The sequence below is a fragment of the Bombyx mori genome, chromosome 4, assembly GCF_030269925.1.
Source record: "Bombyx mori chromosome 4, ASM3026992v2".
Taxonomy (NCBI): Eukaryota; Metazoa; Arthropoda; class Insecta; order Lepidoptera; family Bombycidae; genus Bombyx; species Bombyx mori.
Genome location: NC_085110.1, coordinates 15,974,009 through 15,994,784, shown reverse-complemented (window position 1 = coordinate 15,994,784; position 20,776 = coordinate 15,974,009). Strand labels below are relative to the sequence as shown.

Below are 20,776 nucleotides of genomic sequence, written 5' to 3'. Positions count from 1 at the left end.
ATAATTGCTCTTATCAACGCTACACACGCAGACTGATCGAGAAACACGTAATTACCAAAAATCATGGAACGATTGCAGCGATGATTTAATATTCAAAACATTTTTTATTATCGAGCTTCATCCTGCGATATGTTCAGCTCACGTCTACCATAATATGATATTGTAAATTATATTAGTAGGATTATTAAAAAATACGTCTAGAATTTATGTTAATTTTTAGGGGCTGGGAAAATAATTATCCGCCACTTCAACCTCCTGAGATGTTTTGTGTCTAAATTACCTACAAAAGCTACGTTTTTGGAATTACTTATACACCTATAAAATCTTTCGATTATTGAAATTTATACAGGCATATTAATATTAATTCTCATCTCGAAGTGGTTACCAATTATTCTAAACAGTTTAATTATGTATGTATAATAATATGCTCAGGATCAACAGGAAGGCGGTAGCAGAAGCTTGGTTGTGGTTCTGCCATTGCTGTTGTCCATGTAGTTTCGATTTGAAGGGTGCGTTTCCCATATCTCAAATGCAATTTCGACCTCATGTATTAAGGTGGACGACGTTACGATAACTGTAACTCCAATTACAGCCTAACAATAATTAAGTCGAAATTTCGATCCATAATATCATTAAATAATACAAAAAGAATTACTTAAATACAATCGTCAATTGTTATAATTGTACCAACATGAACATTTTTGATAAATACCTAAGTATTACATAAGTATATGTCTGATCAAATGTCTCTTTGAGGACCATCCGATTTTTCGTAGCTAGCATCAATTAAATCTAAATTTAATGGCTGCGGTTCGATAATTCAGAACATAACACATGTTATTACATTTGACTACAGCTTAAGGTGTTGTTATCAAACTAATGTTGGCTGGTAAACGACCTTGCAAAGAATTTTCTATACCTAAACGTGTGATTACACGAATATCACAATATAAAAGAGTGATAATATGTGTAATGAAATAAATTTCGATTGCGGCTTAATTTTGTAAAGATTGTAAAATTTATTAATTTAAGTATTTTGCGCTACAATCAAAGTTACTGAAAACACTTTAGATGACGTAAATTAGTGACGAGAAACTAAGGCGCGTAATCGCACGCAATGCAGTTACGGAAACAATGCGACAACGGGATATCGTAGGTATCTCGATTCAAAAATCACATGGAAGATAGACCGCCACCCCGTCTATTTCTGCCGCGAAGGAGTAATATGTACGTTCCGGTTAGAAGGCTGGGACAGCCGTTGTACTATAGAACCTCATACAGAGACCTCAGTCTGAAGTGAGTGGCAACACCAGGTGGCGGTGAGCTCGTCCATCCACATATGCAATAAAAAAATAAATAAAAAAGCTTTACAATTAAATAATTAGTTATACATACATTTGTAAAGAACCTCCTTAGAAATGTTTAATGCCTTTAATACTGCACAATAACTTAGGTAATAAGCCCGCTAGTCTCTTATTGTGCATTTCCCCTAAAACAAGAACTCAATCTTTGTTTTTGTGGTAGTATTAGCGCTGAATATTCCCCATTTCGTCTTAAGTTATTAGTCAAAATGCAGTAAGTAATAGTAAATTAATTTCACTTACCACCACTAATAAAATTTGTTATTACTAATATACTATAATGATACTATCACTAATTAAATCACAAATAAAAAGTGAAATTCTATATTGAATAGAAACATTTACCAATCATTATGAAACTATAAATATTTTCTTTCAATGCCCCTCCGCCTCCATCATTTCGATTCATTTCACTAAGTCAACTCTTATGATTAAAATAATACCCATAGACACTGTCCATTGAGTTTCTCGCCTGATTTTCTCAGTGAGTCGCGATTCCGATCCGGTGGTAGATTTTGCGACGCACTGCTGTTCTTAGGGCTGGTGTTGCAAATTCTGTCAGGTCGAGAGCCCTTGGGTACACCCACTCGTCCGGGCGTAGCTGTAAAAGGCTATTAAGATACCAGCCAATAGGTACTAGGGACAAAAAAGGTTCCAGTGTTTAATGAAGTTAATTTAGCCTCAAACAATAAATTACATAAGCGATTAACGACGTTACACAAATCGATTACCGCAGGTATGACATCCAAAGTTATGAAGCCGTAATTCCGGTAGGGTCCGCGAGCCCAGGTTCATTCGTGATTCGTGAATAGCCTTACGCGTCACTCACGTCACGTAGGCGTAGTGGCGCCGGTAGCGCATTCACGTTGTCGTTACGAACGTGACGGGTGACTTTTAATGGAGAATGTTTTTTTTTGTTTTCTTTTTTTTGTTTTTGTGTTCACAAAACACTGGCATTATTATGCGCAGTACGTTCTTTTATTTTTGTTGTGAAATTTTCCATTGAAGCAGCTCAGAATGGCAACGCTAGAATAGGCTTTCACGGTATTATGAAAATCTGGGATTGACATCAAAATCAAGCTGTGAGCTCGTTTGTCCAAATAGAACATTAGAATTGTTGAAAAATCATTAAAATCTTTCTTTTCATTTTAAGACGAAAGACGGATTAATCCGCGTCAAATTATAAACAAACATTTATTGTCGATACCGCGACTTAAAAAAATATACTGTAATAATAAGAACATTGATTTTTCATGTAACAATTGCGTTATGAAAGACACAAATACTTAGGCACACAATTTAAGGGGCTTATTTTCGTAAGAGTTTGTGTCATTAATCTTATCGTGAAACGACCTTCACCCCGTGTCAGACAAAGCAGAATTTGTACACACGGCACCTATTAAATTGTCGTTACGTCGAACAAATATGACACCGAATCTTCCTGTCGTATTATTTTGACTAGAGGTCCCGCAGTAGTCGAAATTCGACTATAATTAATTGGAATTGTAAGTTTATTGTATTGTATTATGATTAGGTACATTTTATACTTCTATAATCACAAATTTTGCCAAGACTACACTATAAAAAATATTAACAAAGACAAATAATATTTAATCTATTCTCAATTTGACAACAGACGTCAAGAACAAAAGTTTGACAATAAATAGTATGCATGCGTGTGTGCGTCAAATACATTATATGTAGTGTGTGTAATATTTTCTTTATTGATTTAATGTATCTTTTATGCATTATTATGTTTGAGTTTTATCAGCTTAAAGAAAAATAAAAGTTCAATCGATAGTAATTGCTAATGATGTTTCTCTTTATACTAATTAAATACTCGTCATACCTTCACGAAAATCAATAACGAACGGTTTCATTGTTTTGGGGTCTATTTAAACATCACGTTTTCTAAACGACTAAAACGATAATTTCTTTGGAATGAATATAATTATGTATAAATATTGATTCTTCAATTTTAAATTGAGGTATTATTTTTTACATTAATAAATATCACCGAGTCCTACACGTTGAGAATCTAGGTTAGACAAGCGTCGGACACCAATCATTAACTGACACCTCGTTTGGGTCTATTGTCTTGCAATTTACAAATTTGCATGCGCACTTAATCAATTGGGTTATTTATTGCCGACCTATTTCAAGTTTTATACGCCCTATATGCTATATTAATCAGACTAATAATGAATCCTTAAGGCGTGTACTCTCAAGGGTGGATCCAGCTTTGGCGCCAGGAGGGGGTCACATAGTCGTGGGCAAATTAAGAACTTATAATTTAATTTTGATAACAATAGATAATAAATAAAACATGATGTTCTTCAATTAGTCCAAGTTAGTTCAAGTCCTGGAACTAGCTCGGGGGGGGGGGGGGTCATGACCCCCATGAGCCCCCCCTGGATCCGCCGTTGTGTACTCTACGTAATATGGTTCGGATATTTTACTTACGTTGCTTTTCAGAAGACATTGAATTCCTGTGACGGAAATACCATGACAATCCAACAAGAAAAAACACTCTAATAAACATAACATCTGTTGAAGGTAACTTTAAATTGTTGCGTGACATTCAAATGTCAATTCTAAAATAGGACTAAAGGAAAAAAGTAGTAACTGAATAAATTAGACTACGAGTAACATAATTCTGTAGAATAAAAAAAAATCCAATATTTTTTTGAAATACCGAAAAAGTATCTGTAAATTTGGTTATAATATAAAATAATATGAATAATATGATGAATGTCCAACAAGTTCAACGATAAAATAGAAGGTACAAATCATGGACTTGTGTGAGAAAAACAATGCGATTTTGTTTATATGGCTGTATTGCATTTTGAATGAAAGCTATTTGTCAGATACAAAAATCTTTCAAGGAATTTCTGGTCTAGAATCGAATCATGGTATTAATTTTTATTTTATTTTATCTTATCTTATACCTTTAAACGAGCAATTCTTGTATGTATATAATCTGAATCTCGGAAACGGCTCCAACGATTTTCATAAAATTTAGTATACACGGGATTTCGGGGGCGATAAATCGATCTAGCTATGATTTATTTTCAGAAAATGTTGTTTTATTCGTGTTTTCAATAATCAACTCTTCCCGACATCTATTGGCGAATAATAATACTATTTTTCTTAATTGAGGGCAACTAACCGCTTTAAAGACACAACAAGATGGCGTTATCAAAAAAAAAAAACGAGCTAAGCTCGGTCATCATCTAGTTTTATTTATTAGGCACACAATACACATCACAAGCTAAAAAGATACATAAAAACATAAGTAAAAAGAAACAAAGTCTGGCTTGCAACATAAGCAATAAGTATAATCGCAAGATCACGGGCAACTCCGTCGTCTTTTCAAATAGACTACGAACTGTTTGTGTTATATTAACTAGTTTTTGTTTTTTTGAAAATTTAAAGGATAGGATAGGTTTGATGTCTGTAAGCATTTTCTTTAACCGGATGGCTTCTGTTTACACCGCGACCGGGATAAAAGACGTATCTGTAATCGTTGTCAAAATATGTACAGCGGTCGTGACCGTGTGAACTAAACGGCCGCGACTCATGCTTGCGCTAAGGACGGTTTATCGTGTAAGTGCTAACTGATACATTGAGTGAGTCGCTTAAATTGTTTCATTGTCGTTTCCGATGTCGTTGCTTACCGATATTATCTCATTTATGTTTACATTATGAATATGATCGGAATACTCTACTCGTATCTCTCGAGTATAAACAAAACTTAGTCAGCTGTTGACATTTGAATACATACAACAAAGTACTTGGATATTATTTTAGTCGTAAGGTTACGCAAGTTATAGATTTTTTTCCTACCTGACTACTAGTAGCCTCGTGGCGATTATGGCGTGGTGATATTCTGGCTTCATCATGGTTGACGGGCGAGCTCACGGCATGATAGAATTTTGCTAATATCTGCCCAAGAAAGAGCGGTGGTTCATTGAATCTACTACCGGATCTGAATCACGATCCACTGAGAAGATCCGTCGAGAAACTGAGTGGTTTGTTGGTTTGTCTCAGTTGGTTGCAAGTCATAGCATAACATAACGAAGCAAGAAGGGGTTCATTGATTTTCACCAATTATCTATACTAATATTATAAAGCTGAACAGTTTGGTTGTTTGAACGCGCTAATCTCAGGAACTACTGGTCCGATTTGAAAAAATATTTCAGTGTTAGATAACCCATTTATTGAAGAAGGTTATAGGCTATAATAATATAAAATCACGCTAAGGCCAATACAAGTGGAGCACCAATAAAGAATGTTTCAAAATAGGGGTTTAAAATATAGCTCCTTATCATTCTACAATTCAAAAATATTTTCACTTTCTACGTAAATGAAGTGAGGGTAAAATTTAGCGTTATGCCAAAGTAACTATTCCACGCGGACAGAGTCGCAGGGAAAAGCTAGTTATATTTTATAATATACCTTGGTCGGCTCTTAAATCTCTTATGACAATAAATGCGAGATGTATTTTTCATCAATCAAAAAAACATCTTCTTACTGGAAAGATTTTTGCAATTGTTTTTTTGTTTTTGTTTGCACAACTAGTTCTTCGACAGAACGTGTCTCTATTATGAGTTGATCTTAATTTCCTCTAACCGGCATCTCGTTCAGGTGTCTGCCATTTATAAAAGTAAATAAAAAAGTTAATTAATGACGTGGCGTTTAAATTACAGCACGATCGCTATGTCGACTATCCAGTACCGAGTGCTCTTGTAATTCCTATGCTTTTTGCTCGTACCGGCAATATTTATGCGGGCTTGTATTGTTCTGTCACTAAGCCATCCGACGTCTCTCGGCTCCGTTGCGATGGCGTGGGAAACGGGTCTCGGTCCCGGGAGGTTTGAATCGTACTTTTTTTAGATCGAGTTCAATGTGAAACCAAGTATACTCCGTTGGTTTGTGAAAAAAAAAAGTTTAAATTAATGGTGTGCTGCTACTGTTGTGTTCTCAAGTTCAATCGCAGAAAGTTGCGTTTCTAATGAAGAAGTAGTCACTTGTACAGAGCGTGAAATGAAACAAGGCTTTGATAATGGAACGAACTGATGAGTGAAGAAAGAATGCAATGAAGCTACTTTAATATAATATGTTTTTGTTAGCACACAAGTAGCGTCAACTCACTGATGGATTAGAAAAACAATTACGTCAATATCCCAGAGGAGGGGAGGGTTTTTTTAAAGTTACACAAACGAGGTTAATTGGACTAGATAGCGTCTGTGCTGTGCCCCTAGCTAGTATCCTTTTTTTAGGATTGAAGAGTACTGGTGGCCCGGAGCCCTTTCCAGTTTCACCAGGACAGGTGAGCGAGCAAAGGCTCAGCCAGGAGTGGTGGGATTTGCTAGGCTAGTATCCGTGAGCGACGCAACTACTTAGTATCAGGTAGCCGGTAAACTCGACGGCTATTAATGGCAATTAAAAATAGTAATTATATGTGATATAATAATAATAATATTTGCTCACACATCATAGTGTTTGTGAGATTATATAAACAAATTAATATAGCTTTGGAATTCCAAAAGTAAATCTTGCAATGTCGATATTGCTCACGTTGCGACCCACATTTAAATACCCCGTCGTAAATTTTAAAACATCCAATGAATTAAAGGATCTATCAAATAAAAGTCTAGTATCGGCTTCTTTGGCGTGGGCGAATAAAAACCGATTTACATAGGAATCCTTTTCGAAAAAGTCAATAAAAAATCCGGATTCCACAGAATGGCTTCCGATAGCAAAAAACCTTCCCTATTTCACAACAATAGTATCGATTTAATGTTTAATAAGTTCACCAATTTGAACTTTATATCATTGGCATAAAGTTCAGTCTTGTTTTTGCTTGTCTCCGATTTTCTTGGAAGGAGCAATGTTTCTCTGTTAATTTTTTATCGCTCTGTCCAGTGAATGACACCTTCATATTTACCTTTTCACTTGGGACTACCAGTAACTGTTAGGGTTCACGTTTAAACTTCAACTATGACTTGAAATTGTTGCAGTAACATGCAAGGCTTAACTTTTACGAGATTTATAAGAATAACGTTTATGTATTTTTTTGAATTCTATTAAATGTGAATGTAAATTTTGAAAATATTATAAGTTTAATGAATTTTTTATGCTTGTTTTGGGTCTGGAGAAAATACTTTCGTATTGGGGTTGGTAGGTGAAATAGGTGATGTCGGTTGGTGTTAGACTAATTAAAACCTCATTTGGTCTACATGCATCCGAACCTCTGATGAGGCAAACTCAACTGAGTGAGCCGAAAAGCAAGATAAAACATATTGCGCGGAATGCATTGCTTATCGCCATCCTATCGCCATGGGACGCCAAATAGGCGGTTGTCGGCGCCACGACCGCCGGGTCTCTCGGCCGGTGGGCTATCCAAAGCTCGCCTAGATGGCGTCGCTAGCCTGTACCGTTTGAGCAATTTACCTTTTGACTTTTTGGGTCTCCCTTGCAGTCCACATCCAGCATATGGACGAGACCCAAAACACTTAGGAAATCAGAATTCAGGCTGGAAGAGAAAATCACTCTCTCTCTCTCTCTCTCTCATAGTCTGTTTCTGCAAGATGGTGCACAGAACTCAAGCATTGTCCACCAGAGCTCGTGCCTGCTAAGTATCGCAGTCCCGACGCTCGGCAGCGAGATATTCGTGGCTATTTATACGCAGATATCCCGCCCAATTTGAGAAATAAAGTTGAAGTCCAAACTGTCGCATACCCGTGTCTTCTAATTGTTATTTGGACAGGCTATTAATATCATCGTTTTCAATTTCGATTTATTCGTACTAATATAATTTTGATTTCATAAATATTTGTACCAGCCCTATACGTCAATGGCTATGTCAATGGACTGAAATTGCTACAGCAAAATAAATACGCACACGACAACTGTGCGTTCATAATACACAGAACCACGGCAGAAGAAATATTTATTTTATACCTTAGTAGGTATTCACAAGTATTCTAGTGTGTTACACTATAATTATGTTATGTAATAATCTGCTAGAAATAGACTGCTTGCATTACGCGGTGCTTCACTACTGTCTATTATGTACCGTGGAAATTTATTTGTGAAGATCCGTGATGTGTCTCTTCTTTTGACGTGAAGTTTGTCACTATGTGACTAATGGGTAGACAAGTGCACGCCCCGATTAAGATTCATAGGTTTTCAAAACCCATACACACCCTATAAACACCTTTAGATCTGACCTCGAAGCTACACATTGCATTGGACCTATCAGTACCAGTAATAAGGTAGAGGAGGGTAGGAGTTTTGCAGAAGCAGAGCGAGCTGTGAAGAATAAGACTTTAACAAGCTGTTGATTACTTGTCATTCTTACGATGTTGAGTTCAAGACCATTGAACTCAACAAGAACTAGCTTAAGTTATGTTAAAACTTAAAAAGCTTATCGAGATCCATGCAAGAATGTAAACACGCGGCGTATCAAAGCTTCTTTTGTGATCGTAATAAAGCCGCTTCTTGATAATATTATGTACACAAAGTTTCATCTTCATAATATAATATGTTTTTTTTATTGCTTTGATGGGTGAACGTGCTGTGAGCCCACCTGGTGTTAAGTGATTACTGGAGCCCATAGACATCTAGAACGTAAATGCGCCACCCACCTTAAGATATAAGTTCTAAGGTCTCAAGTATAGTTACAACGGCTGCCCCGCCCTTCAAAGCGAAACGCATTACTGCTTCAGGGCAGAAATAGGCAGGGTGGTGGTACCCATCCGCGCGGACTCACAAGAGGTCCTACCACCAGTAATTACGCAAATTATAATTTTGCGGGTTTGATTTTTATTACACGATGTTATTCCTTCACCGTGGAAGTCAATCGTGAACATTTGTTGAGTACGTATTTCATTAGAAAAATTGGTACCCGCCTGCGGGATTCGAAAACCGGTGCATCGCTTCAACACGAATGCACCGGACGTCTTATCCTTACTGTCTCTGACTATTTAAAAAAAAAACACACTTAAACACGAAACCGAACAAACAATTCGTTTCTATATTTCTATCTCTTGTCATATCACCAGTATCAAATTATGATACTGGTCAGCAAATTAGAGCGAGGTTATAAAATATTACATGTATTGTCCATGCGTGTGTAAAAAAATTCTAGTTACTCGGACTTATCTAGTTGGTGAATATGACGTTCAAAGATTCTGTTACATATAAACAAACATACGTATTGTAAGTATGATCGTACTAAGATAATAAAAGCGTGCTCAAACGGAGAATCACTTTTAAGGAGGATTGGTATTCGAAGCCTATTCATATACTATTTATTATCAAATGTTTTGAAAGGTATACTCGTATAATCTTGTGTCGGAAATCTCGATATTTTCGAGTTGGATGGAAAAATAATGACTTAATCACGCGCAACGGTGCTTTTAGGTGCCTCAAGCACCGGTCACCGTTTTCCGAAGCACTGCTCTTGCTAGGGCCAGTGTTAGTAACGCCTCCTGGTTTGAGCCCCGAGAGCTCACCTACACGCTAGGAAAAAAAATCACGCACTTGTCCCAAGTAGTACAACAAATATTTTATTTAAGAGTTTGCAAATTCTGGTCATGTACCTGTTTGATATACCCCACTGTTCAAAACTGTTTGTTTGATCTTAATAATTCGTTCACATGCGTTTCTTAATCGCTCATGAAGCTTACTGCCATAACAGAAGACGTAACGCAGCGCGAATATTGCTATGTTACACGGCATTATGTTTTTGCCGTTGTAAACAGACAAGCATACGGTCCATCTGGTGGTGGATGGTTACCGTCACTCATGGACGTCAGCAATATCAGTGCCACAGCGAAGCCGTTGCCTAATGGATACAAATAAACTGTATCTTAGATATAGAAAATCATTGAGTTATGTTCGTTCATTCATCTCCGCTGTTCCAAACCACCACCATGTCATAGAAAGTGGGCAGGTACATGAAGTCAATTGTTATAAAACAATTATTCATGTTTGTCAGCGGTTCGGACTCGAATCGGGACTCACGTTTTTCGTGACCCGACACGACCGTCCCCTCGCAATAATAATACCATTGAATTAACATTTTTGTCTTTCGAGAAATTGATCTCTGTGCATTATTATTGACTGCCAAGTGAAATTTTATGTAGATAACTTTCTAATCGGTTTATTATTAGATTAGATTAGATCTAGATTAGATCTAGATATTAGATTAGACCGAAGATCGGGTTCAGTGGCGAGCTTTGGGGGAGGCCTATGTCCAGCAGTGGACTGCCGCAGGCTGATGATGATGATGATGAACTTTCTAATACTTTGTTTTACAGGAGGCGGGCGTACGATCTCAAATAACCTGTTGTTGCTCCTATTCGCTTGAGAATTGCGGCGTTGAGACATTTCATAGCGCTGAGCCGTCGGTCACGACGATGTTTGGAGAAAGGAGTCGTTTAAATATTAACACGGGTTTCTTACCTGAAAGTATATTCTGCACCTACCTTAATTAGTTTTGTGTTACTGACTGTCTTTTAAGGAAGTTCATTCATGTTTTGTAAACACGTTTATCTCATTCTAGACTAATGGCCAGTCAGCCGGTGTTAAATTGTGTTTTATTGCGGGGAGTAATAAATCATATTTTTTTTTAAATAATTTGAAGATCAATTTTTGTTTTTTTTTTGAAAGGTTTTTAAATACCTTATAGACAATATACTATTAATACAATTTAGTAGGCACTACTAATATAACCCAACAAAGGAAAAAAAAAACAGTGTTCGAGTTTTTGAAAGAGTCACTTTTCGATTTAAGCTTTTGCTTTGTTTTCACGGGAAATAGTCAATGAATTATATCGGTATTCCAAACCCTCCCTTTCAATGCCACAAAGGCTGCTTATTTCAAGGTCTGTTAGCCAAGGGCGCGATCGGTCGATATTCTCTACGCGTCATGACGTCATCATGGCAGTATATTTTTAGTTGGTCGTGCAGGAATAACATTTAGTAGGGGTTTGTCCTATTTATAAGACGGTGACTATTAATAACACAGTTAGTTCATTTTAAAGTGTGGGAACTGTTGTGTCATTGCAACGTTTCCAATGTTTGAAATGTTCTACCCTCTTTAGGTTGGGCTGAATAATTTTTTTTTCGTACCCAATCATTGGTAGCCTAAAGAGCTATTAACATGGGAGAATTGCTAACACTAGCCCTAACAAGAACAGTGCTTCGCTGAATCTACCACCGGATTGGAATCGCGACCCACTGAGAAGATCCGGCGAGAAACTCAGTGAGCTGAATACTTTAATTCGTGTTGTGGAAATTTTATCAATAGAGAGAAAAAGGAGCGAATGTTAAAATGATTTTGAATAGTCTAACTATTGCAACTTCCTTCATTGAATTAACTTTCTCATTAAAACTATCCCAAGCGACTATTGTTCTACGTTTTACCTCTATTTGTTTTCGTAACGAACTTAACAATATTTCCGTCATTGTTAAAGCTTACGAGAACGGTACCAAGTGAATAATTGAACGTAGTTAAGGCGTCAACAGTCCGTCAAATGGGATTCGAACGTATGTAATGCAGACTTAAACGATGCACGTGAACTCGCGTATGCAATGTAAATTGCATTACTGTAAAGGCCACTTCGACTGTTATAAGCACGTATGCAACTTTTTTTTTGAGTCCGCACGTGTAGGTACCACCACCCCGCCTATTTCTGCCGTGAAGTAGTAATTCGTTTCGGTTTGAAGGGTGGGGCAGCCGTTGTAACTATACTGAGAACTTAGAAATTTTATCTCAAGGTCGGTGGCGCATTTACGTTGTACAAGTTAAGTGTTCAAGAAAAGAGCATATTCTTACCTGAAGGGTAGGCAACGCACTGGCGTCGCTGGTGACCGTGGGCGGCGGTGAATCACTTACCATCAGGTGACCCGTCTTGCTCGTTTGCTTCTTAGATGTTATAAAAAAAAAAAAACATGTCTATGGGCTCCAGTAACTGTGAGCTCCTCCACCCATCTAAGTAATAAAAAAGTAAATCATACTATTATTGCGATGTACCGTTTCCAAAATAATTAATCTGAAACGTCCTCAAGTATTAAGAAGGTCCTATAAATATATATTTTTAAAAAAGCAAATGTTTTTTTTTAAATATGCTCTAGAATCTAATTTATGAAATAGCACCTACTTCCTGTACGGGATATATGCTCTTTGAATTTTTTGATTTTAACTTCTTCCTGTTTTTTATATTTGGAGGGTAGGTACACTGTTCGATCTTGATTACTTGAATGTTTTCTTTTTAACTATAATTTCTGACTTACGGACGACTAATGCCAAAATAATGAATCTTTAAGTATATACATTTACATTTTATAATTCTAGGATTAATTATTGCGGGACTGTCGATGGCGTAATAAGTTGGCCGTTTTGCATACCGTGGTTCGATTATCTTATACAATACATAATTATATATCTGGGATGTGTTTTTGCGAACAGTTTCACGATTCAGAAAAAAAGTGTAATAAAACAGAAAAAAATGTGTGTATGTCAGCTTAGACTTATCTTGGGTCGTTAGTATCTTATTTCCGTCGAGTCTTACATTCCAATTTGAAGAGTAGCTGGTATCGCAATGCGATTAATACTTTGACTTCAAGTGTCAAGTTAGGCGTCGGCCATTCATGAGTTCTGTATGCTTAGTGCGAGTTCTTTAACGTTCGCGATAGCGTAAAAGTTAACTCAAATTTGTATGGAGTTGGAACGTTTGCCTACGTTTGCCACTAGGGGCGCTGTTCCAACTGCATACAAATTTGAGTTCACTTTTACGCTATCGAGAACGTCAGAAAACTCGCACTAAGCACAATGGCGGCTCGTTAAACTCATTAAGTAGACATTCGCTTCGTCTAACCTGTCTACGGAAATATTAAAAATAAATGCATTATATCATGAAATTTACTTGTGAAGCCGTCTACTAATTTTCGCGCCATGTGCACAAGCCTTTATCGGCGTGTTTGCACGCGGCAAGTGACGTGTCAGTGCCGTCGTGTGCTCTCTGTAATTATGTCCACTGCGATCGATTAGACTTCCTCCTACGTTCCCAATTACGTGCCTCATATAAGCACTGCAGTCGCTTTCGACTTTTCTATCGAAACCTTAAGGTTACTTTATTGAGGAGAAAGCTTACTTATCTTCTTTTTTTTATATAATGTAACCAGCCCATCAGTGTAATGGAAGGCTATGTTAACTATAATTATGTCGCGATAAAAAAAATCTATTTAAGAAATGGGTTAATAATTGATTCTTTATGTTGGCTGTTATCCCGTGGACAGCTATGAGAAAAAGGTTTTTCATTATTGTTTTTTTTATGTCATCGATATATTGTTATTATATACGATTTTTAATTCCATTAAAAGTAAACAAAATATTTTTGGGGCGGGAACACAAGCAGCGAAGATGTGTGAGTTCATTTATTTCGTTAATTTGGTATTTCTTCAGGTTTTGAACACGACCAATTTAGGTTTTTCAGTATTATGGGAACCTTTATATGGGATCTTTATTTACTTTTTAATTGATACATGTTATATCTTTTTTTTTTTTAACGCTGGCGAATCTATTTACGGATCGGTCCCGGTACGGTACGGACCCGGTCGAGGGGGGTAACAGGGCGGGTTATGTCGGACTCTGGCGTCTCAAGAGAAAAAGAGGGAGAAGAGGAAGTCTGAGGTTCACCTCATCACCCAACTCCACCTAAAAGATTACGACTTAAAAAATGCGCGCGAGGTATCCGTCCCGCACCTCACTAAGCCCCATCGATCTTCTGTTACGGCCGTTTTCAATAACGTATCTGAGTTTTCGGATAGATAGCTATCTCCGAATATCAGCAAGAGCGTATCTGTCCTTAGTTTGCGTTTCACAATCACGGATAAGTGCTATCTCTCTTTAACCAACAGTAGATAGCTTCTTCCCTCCGATTTATCCGAGCCTCTTGATACGTTTCGTTCTACTACAAATACGAAACAACATCAGGATCAAGACTTATTTTATTTTATTCTAAATTATAACTATAATTTAACCAGCATATTGTAGACTATCATAAACACATTTGTTTATAACAAAAAGTAATAAAAACATATGTAGATTTTTTTAAATTGGACGTATTGCTATTTTTATCCTAGTCGAAATTATGAAACGAAACGTTTTGACAGTCCGTTTGCCAATAAGCAGTGATCAGTTTCTTTTGTTTGTTTTTCTATTGTTTACCTACTATATTAGATGATGACTTACCTCCAAAACGCTTTAAAACTTTCGTTTATAATTCTAAGTGTGTTTATAATTAAAGAGCTACAGTGAAATAAAATGAATTCTGTAAGTATCTATGAACTACATTGATAATAATAATTTTACTTTGAAAACTTTGAGTTCAAGTTTAGAAAATATATCTTTTTCAGTCAAGAAAGGCAGCACCCATGACAAAAGATGAGACGATGATTCTAGCAGAACTTGTGGCGGCGAAAAAACATTTCAATAATAAGGCAACAAATGCCACAAACAATAAATTGAAGGAGCAGGCTTGGCAAACCCTTGTAAATGATTTTAATTCGTCGATTCGTCGTTTCCCACGAACTCCATCGCAGCTTCGACTAAAATAGGAAAACTTAAAGAACGCTACGGCAACATAAGAAACAACCTTAGTAAGGTTAGTATAATTAGTTGATTGTTTGTCTCTAATAACACATTGATAAACATGATTTTTTCGTCAGGTTGCCGTAGTATTTGAAATAATTATGCTCTTTGTTACAGGCTGGAGGTGGTAAGGATTGCAGATGAAATTTTGGATAAAGCATGCACATTGTTGTAGGTCACATATAATATTTTTAACACTTTTACAGCCAAGCGGAAACAAGATGGAAGAAAAGAAATGCAAGGCTAGCATAGGGACAATGCATTAGCAGAATATCTAATAGCAAAAAAGAGACTTGACTTGGAAAATAAAGAAAAGGAGATTGTTGTAGCAAAAGTTAAGTTAGATTTAGATAATTTAAAAAATTAAAAATTACTTAAAAGGAATATTAAATTTCCTAAATTAAGTAGGCAATAATAATTTTATTTTAGATAGTTTTTAAGTATATGTACAAATTCTAAATTAAATATCTTGCATGTACTAACTACCATGTAATTATCATTTTGGAAAATAAAAAATAGTCAAATTATCTTTGGAGTTTATTTTATAAATTATCTTTGGAAGCAATTATTTATAAGTACATAGTTGTATTTCAGATGTAAGTTTTGAAAAATTGTTACGAACAATTATATTATTTTCCTGTAATGTATCTGCGAGTGAAATTTCTGATTCTAATTCTTCTAAATTCATACTTCTGACGATATTATGCAGCATGGCAGCTATAATAACAGCTTGCATATTTTCTAGTTTTAATCTACTTTTCAATGATATACAGGGAGTCTTCTTTTACAAACACCAATGCATCTGAAAATTATACATTATTCGCTTAAATTATTTTACAATACAGTATAACAAGCTCTTAACTAAAAAAAAAATGTGTGCGTGTACTAGTGTACACACGTAAGAAGTGAAACTTCTTTATGGCCTTATTTTTCGAAAAATGATCTACATGCAACTTTCTAGAAATTGGTTAAATAAAGTTAAATTAGATAAAGTTTAAACAAAAGGATTTTATTATCATAGACATGAATACAAAAAAGTTAAATTAGATAAAGTTTAAACAAAAGGATTTTATTATCATAGACATGAATACAAAAAAGATGGCGCGTAACGGAAAAATGTGACGCGTAACCGAAAAATGTGACGGTAAATTTTTTTCCAACGCCGATAAGGAAGTTTCACTTCAAAAAAAATGTGTGCGTGTACTAGTGTACACACGTAAGAAGTGAAACTTCTTTATGGCCTTATTTTTCGAAAAATGATCTACATGCAACTTTCTAGAAATTGGTTAAATAAAGTTAAATTAGATAAAGTTTAAACAAAAGGATTTTATTATCATAGACATGAATACAAAAAAGTTAAATTAGATAAAGTTTAAACAAAAGGATTTTATTATCATAGACATGAATACAAAAAAGATGGCGCGTAACGGAAAAATGTGACGCGTAACCGAAAAATGTGACGGTAAATTTTTTTCCAACGCCGATAAAGAAGTTTCACTTCAAAAAGATTACCTCTCTATAGTATTTCTTGTTTTAATATGTGATTCATTTTAAATCGTTCCGATTGAGTATGTGGGTTAATTAATCACGTTAAAAGATAGGGTTGTGGGGATAGCCTCTATCAGCAAGCAAATAGCAATTTCCAAGTCCACCTTGTTATCAATGTTCTCTTGATATGTAGATAATTTATTATAATAGTGTCATATTAAATTCATATAAACACCTAAATATATAATATAAATAAATAAAAATATAATAATAATATATAATAATAATAATATAAATAAGGTAATATAAATAAGAAATACCTTTTCAATCGGAATGGTTAATTATAATTGTATCATGAGTAGACCCAGGCCATCAAGCAACAACATTTTGAAACATCAATGATGCATTGCACACAAATTACACATTCAAAATACTCTTTTTCTATTTCTAAATTCCTCTCCTATATTTGAATCTGTAACACAAATATAAAATGTAGAGGTATCAGTGTGTAATAAGAATGAAGGTAAATAGCCTACCAGGTTATTGTATTAGTATATGAATGTCATTTAGGGCACCATGAGAATCCAGCAGTATTATAGAATTCCTGTTGAGTGTGATTTTATAACACAACAAAAATTAGGTATAATTTTGCTATTGCTATAAACAAATATAAGTTGTAATAACGAGTACTTTTATGGTTAAAATTTATCTTACCTTTTTGACGTTACACTCAAATATGGTCTCATTAAATTAATCAATTCATTCACAACACCTTTGCTCAGAAATCTATAGTCAAATTCGTAATTATTGATCTTCGCCATGTAATTCAGACGATCTTTATTTTCCTAACCATATGATATCGGCCTCACTATCACTATCTGCATCACAATCCATTATCATTTGAAATAATTCCATATCACTATCATCACTGCTACAATATGCCAATATGAAGAGAAACAATTATTAAATTATAGCGATTTACTTTCGAAAGATAAACATGTAACCGGCCGATTTTGACAGATAAGCGAATGCCCATACTAGAGATAGCGCCGCCTACCGGAGAGTTACTTAAAACTCATATTGAAACGGAAGTAAGCACGATTTGTATGAGCGTTCTATCTTTAGCAGGCTATCCGTCCTCCCGACGATGGATAGATAAATCCGATAGGAACTGCTGCCCGTCGATAGGTTATTGGAACGTAAGTAAGGACAAAAATATAGATTTGTCTATCTTTAGTAACCGAAACTAGGGATAGATAGGTTATTGAAAACGGCCGTTAGACGAATCCTACGGTACGGCATAGCGAAAATGCATGTTGTACCTGAGATTAAAAAACCCGGACAAAGAGCAAACTGCCCTATTCGTAACCCAAATGTTTACTCGAAATGGGAAACGAACCCCTAACCCGTGGCCCTGCAATTGGGAAATTTAATACTGCGCCACTAGGTTAGTCTTCTTGTTTTTTCATTAATGGTGCCTAATTAAGCGTTTAGCATCTGGGAAAGATTACTAGTCTGGGAAAATAAAACAAAGTCACTGGACGTGGCTTCTTGGGATCTTTCTTCTTCTGGGTTCTTCTATTACGCCGCCTAGCTAGCCGCGTAGAGATCCGCGTCCGAAAAATACATCTCTTCGCCTAAAATCGCGACTCACTAGTGACTTGTAATATGCGTCTTATTAATATGAATAATACCGATTTATATTTATCGGTTATCTAAATCAAAGGTCGTTTGTTGTGTAAGATACGCATAGGTATTCACTTGTTTTACACAAAAAAAATATACGTACCGCTAGATACTCTTATCTCACAAGTCGTTTAAAGAAAATGCTTTGATTACGACAAATCGTACATCTAACTTATAACTTTATAAGCATATTTTCGTTTAGGAAATTATTTATTGTGTTCTTGATAGAGTAATTCACTTTATATTATTTGAATTAACAAAAAAATTGAATTCCCACGTTTTTGGGTGTGCTTAGGAATTTTATATGGTGAAAAACTTGTGACCCTTTTTTAAACGAAAGTATTTAAATAAGACGTTATTGTTGAAGTTATACTTCTTTAGGCGCGTTATAAAAAATTGATGAGAGTGAAAATTTACGATGCGCGCGCACCGTGACACAAAATTAACAGAATGAAGTTGCCCACTAAATCGCTCATTACAATACGACCGACGTAACTTGGCGAGTCTGAATATAGCCGCAGGTAAACTTTCCCGCATGTACACTCGTAAAAAAAGTGTTATTAGCATTCATTTTTTAGTAATATAAATGACAAAATTATTATTTAATATAATTCATACTAAATATTATTAAATTATTAATGTTAAATATTTATTATTAATTATTTAATATTAAAAAGAAATAAATTTAATAAAAGTAAAGTATAACTTCTTACGCACGTACATAAGTACACGCACCCTTTTTTTTGGTTCTTTCTGTGTTTTTCGGTAGCACTTGGAAGTGCTCAGTGTACGTTCGAATTCGTTTGATGAAAAAAAAAAAGAACATTTTATTTATAACAATTTCCGTGTTCTATCTTATCGGTCAATCATTTACGTAAAACATAAGCTCCCTTGACATTTGTGTTTGTCTAATCGATGTAGGTACACATGATAAATTTCTGTATCATTTTCACGTTTTAATTGTCGTGTGAATGACATTGTCACTGGAATAAAAATTTATGCGTCCGTATCATAATGGGTACATACGGGCGTTTGAATTCGTAGTAAGCGACAGCGTGACTGGATTGTGACAGATATAATATCATGGTCTAATAAAAAAGAGAATCTCAGCTGTATGCTGGGTGAGCTCAATGCCGCGTCTCGAAATGTTGGTCTGGGAATGAATCTGGACAAAACTAAGGTCATCATGTTCAACGACCATAATATCATTCCTGGACCGGTAATAGTTGAATCTGCGGTACTCGAAGCTGTGTCTGAATACACCTATCTAGACCAATTTTTATTATTATTGCCACGTACCATCCGGCTTTGGAATGAACTCCCCTCCACGGTGTTTTCCGAGCGCTATGACATGTCCTTCTTCAAACGAGGCTAGGCAACGTAGGCAGCGGCTTGGCTCTACCCCTGGGATTGCTGGCGTCCATGAGCGACGGTGACCACTTACCAACAGGTGGGCCGTATGCTTGTCTGCTTACAAAGGCAATAAAAAAAAAAGAAAAAAAATTGTTCAGCTGGGCAGGGTCAACTTTGAAAAGGAAGCTAATAGGCGTATACAGTTGGGCTGGGCGTATGGAAAACTTCGTCATATCTTGAACTCAGCAGTCCCGCAATGCTTAAAGACACTAATTGATCACTCACCACCGGACGGTTCGTATGCTCATCTGCCATTAAATAAAGAAAAAAAAACTAGATTTAAAAAAATGGTGGGAATAAAATCGAAATTAACATTTGCAGATACACTTCCTGTGTTTTCGTTTTGTTTAAAGGAAGCATTTCGAAACGTTTCCCCGCTGCCGCGAGCTGTGAGAATTATTATGTATGTGAACATGTGCAATAACTATTCATTTGGCAAAATTTCCGTTCACTACGTGACTTTCTAGTTAAAGACTTGGCTTAAAATATTTGACTCTTTGAGATTATTACTTGAGCTTATGAAACGTCCCATATTATTTACAGACGTGATGTAAATATGTCGGTATTTTCCGGGGATAGATATTCTATGCATAGATGTTCCATGTAGTATTCGATTTTCGTCTGTAGGCGTAGTACGGAGTTTTTTTATTATTACGCCTTAAGGTTTATTTACGCTTTAAGCAATAGACTAAAAACTTATGAGTATAGAGGAGAATCATCGACACTGTATTCTTGATCAGTGAACCATGACTTAATATGTAAGTTTGCCCAATAGTTGATCGATATCATGAATTTAAAAAAAGTACAAGGATTATCCCGCAGAGTTACTCGCGTTAATATGGTGCGTTAGTATTTTTATTTTTAACACTTTTTTCTGCGATTAAAGTGGTCTACAACACTCTCCAGTCCGGCGATTGCTTGTGGGGCGTTGTGTGTGTAGTCAGTAAGGAATGTTACAATTTTTCATTTCTGTTACGAAAATCTACTATAGAAACGTAATATGAGTCGACTATTATCAAAGCCGGCAATGTGACTTTTGGACAATTATTGGTAAATCTGAAAAACGAATTATTGACTTTGTATTCCATTGGCAGTCACAAAACTCTTCTGATCGACATCTTAGATAAATAACAGGTTAAGTATTAACCTTTATTTAATGCAGG

At 35.7% G+C, this 20,776-nt stretch overlaps 1 protein-coding gene and 2 long non-coding RNA genes across 8 annotated transcripts in view; 2 read left to right on the top strand and 1 right to left on the bottom strand.

Moving 5' to 3' along the window:
* The window catches only part of LOC101738498 (protein spire), a 212,417-nt gene that overhangs the window by 559 nt on the left and 191,082 nt on the right, over nucleotides 1-20,776 (top strand). The gene's annotated exons all lie outside the window — the stretch shown is intronic.
* Nucleotides 14,167-15,553, top strand: LOC134198823 (uncharacterized). Its single transcript, XR_009973041.1, has 3 exons — nucleotides 14,167-14,708; nucleotides 14,792-15,039; nucleotides 15,144-15,553. It is a non-coding gene; the product is annotated as an uncharacterized LOC134198823 (long non-coding RNA).
* LOC134198825 (uncharacterized) lies at nucleotides 15,551-18,984 on the bottom strand. Its single transcript, XR_009973044.1, has 3 exons — nucleotides 17,229-18,984; nucleotides 16,835-16,986; nucleotides 15,551-15,828 (listed from the first exon to the last, which is right to left on the bottom strand). It is a non-coding gene; the product is annotated as an uncharacterized LOC134198825 (long non-coding RNA).